Raw genomic sequence first — 2,669 nt, forward strand, 5'->3', positions numbered from 1 at the left:
CGCAATCCCAACGCTGTGCGTCTACATCGTCGTAGATATGGCAATTCGGCTACGATGTCGAGAAGAGCGATGACGATACAAAGCGGCGATGGGTTTGCAAGGTCTGTGTTGACAGTCGCAGGCCAAACCCTCATTCGGCGGCCTCGAGTGGTACGCAGAACGCGGAGATCCATCTCTGGAATGACCACAAGGTCTGTGACCCTTCTGGAAGACGGAAGCCGCCTAGCAAAGCAAAGGAGAAGACACCATCGAGGAATATCGCCGAGATAATGAAGTTAAATACCCGTGATGCGCGAGAGCAGCAGATTGCAAACCAGATCATTGGCCGTTTTGACCGGCTAGTCTTTCAGCTTTTGGTAGTCTCGTGGATCATCAACAGCAACTCTTCTTTCCAACGAAGTGAAGATCCATATCTCCGCGCCGCTTTCGAATATCTCAATCCACTCGTGAAGACAACCGAAGCGCATATTACGCACAATACCGTCCGCAGGCGTATTCTTCAGGTATACGAGGAAAACAAGGCTGAGATCAAGCGAGCATTAGCGACAGCTCCAGGGTTACTTCATATTGCGTTCGATGGTTGGAGGTCCAATAATCGCCACGCTTTATATGGAATCTGTTGCTACTTTCTTAACACCCTTGGCCAGCCAGGAAAGCTTATGCTTGGCCTTCCTGAGCTTGTTGACCGCCATTCTGGTGACAATATCGCCACCCACGTAGTCAAGGTCCTTTGAAGCTACGGCATAACCTATAAGGTGGGATATTTCACACTTAATAACGCCAGCAATAACGACACGGCGATGGAAGAAATTGGGAAGGCGCTCGGTTTTGAGGGTAAAACTCGGCGATTACGCTGCTTTGGCCATATCCTTAATCTCGCTGTTAAAGCACTTCTTTTTGGCCATTATTCCGAGGCCTTCGAGGACGATATCCAAGGGAACGAGACCCTTGATGCGAAGGCCTACGAGCTATAGAGACGGAAAGGACCAGTTGGGAAACTTTATAACCTCATCTTCTGGATCCACCGCTCAGACTCGCTTACCAATCTCCTCCGGTCTCTTCAGCTTACCGCATACAGCAAGTCTGACGATCCGGTGACTCGAGCGAAGAAACCTCTAGATGTTATCATTGATGTGGTTACCCGTTGGCTTTCCACCTTTTATATAATTCGGCGTGCCCTTCTCCTGAAGGACTTCCTTAAGGACCTTTGGTATGAGCAGAAGAGCGAGTAGGAGGGGTTGGTATTGAGGGGAAAGAAGTCAAGCAGCGAGATGCCGCTCTGCCTCAGGGACGAGAACAAACTCGAGGAGAAGGACTAGGCTATTATTTCCTTATTTAACGAGGTCCTTCAATACTTCGAGCACGTCTTGATTACTCTCGAAGGCGACGGTCAGCAGCGTAAGCGGAAGGAAGGATACATTGGGGCATATAGGTGTCCGTGGGATACCCTGCTTGGCTATGAATATCTCCTTGGCAAAATAGAGGTATATAAGACTGCTGCCCATTAATATCCCGATCCCAAGCACTTCAGGGTTAAAATTAACCTCTGTTGGAAAAAGCTTGACAAGTATTACTCGCGGCTTGAGGAGACGCTGGTTTATTATGCCGCCATTGCACTTAACCTAGCGTATCGTTGGGGATATTTCGAGGACGTGTGGGCGGACTGCCCAGACTGGATCCAAACTGCAAAGTCCCTTATAGAAGAACTATACCGGTCTCACTACGAGCCGCGAATTATCTCTCGAGATCGAGAACGCGGCGAGCCGGTCACGAAGAAGCGGCGCATAGATCGGAATCCCTTTGACGAGTATCGTGAAGAATCTCGTCAGGCCCCGACTCTATTACAACCACCTTCATCGATGACTACCTCGTTGCAAGCCGAGGACGCGGCGAGCAGTTCTACACATGCTGTTGGCGACGAATACAGCGATTGGTTCCGTGACGTCCACAAGTCCGACCAGAATATCCTAGATCCTATTAGCGATTGGTATGAGAGACGAGAAGAGTATCCACGTCTGTCACAAATGGCTCTTGATGTGCTCTCTGTTCTTCCTATGTCTGCTGATGTTAAGAGACTCTTCTCAACATGCGGTCGAATGGTTCGAGACGATCGTGCCAGGCTGGACGCTAGTACGATCGGGATGACATAGACGGTGAGATCATGGCATTGCGGAGGCTATATTAAGAGCACGGAGAAGCTCCTTGAGGATGCGAAGGTGCCAGGGACTAATCTGTTAGCTGAAATGAGCTTTGCGGAGGCCCGGGAGGCAACGGGTGGGAGGATCACGTGTACTGTCCCTTTATAGCGTCCACGCATTTCCATTTCCACGTCCATCCATTCCACGGGCCCACTCTTAGCGTCCATTTCCATCCATTCCATCCATTCCATCCAAGGTGGGCCTACATGGATGTCCATCCATTCTACAAGAGGCTGCGTGGATTGGAAATGGAATGGACCGCCAGCCTGTCGACACTCAGATGAGGATAATCAGGGGATAGCCTGGATATAACCTGGTTCACTGGATGCACAGCACCACCTTGGCGACTCAGATGAGATACGGATTTTTCTCCCATATTTCCATGGCGTGGATCCAATCTTCGACGGTCATGTAGTTATAGAAGTTGAAAACCTTCAAGGTAATATGAGGGGCAAGTAAGGGTCACAATCA

The sequence above is a fragment of the Fusarium oxysporum genome, chromosome 6 (assembly GCF_000149955.1).
Source record: "Fusarium oxysporum f. sp. lycopersici 4287 chromosome 6, whole genome shotgun sequence".
NCBI classification, from domain to species: domain Eukaryota; kingdom Fungi; phylum Ascomycota; class Sordariomycetes; order Hypocreales; family Nectriaceae; genus Fusarium; species Fusarium oxysporum.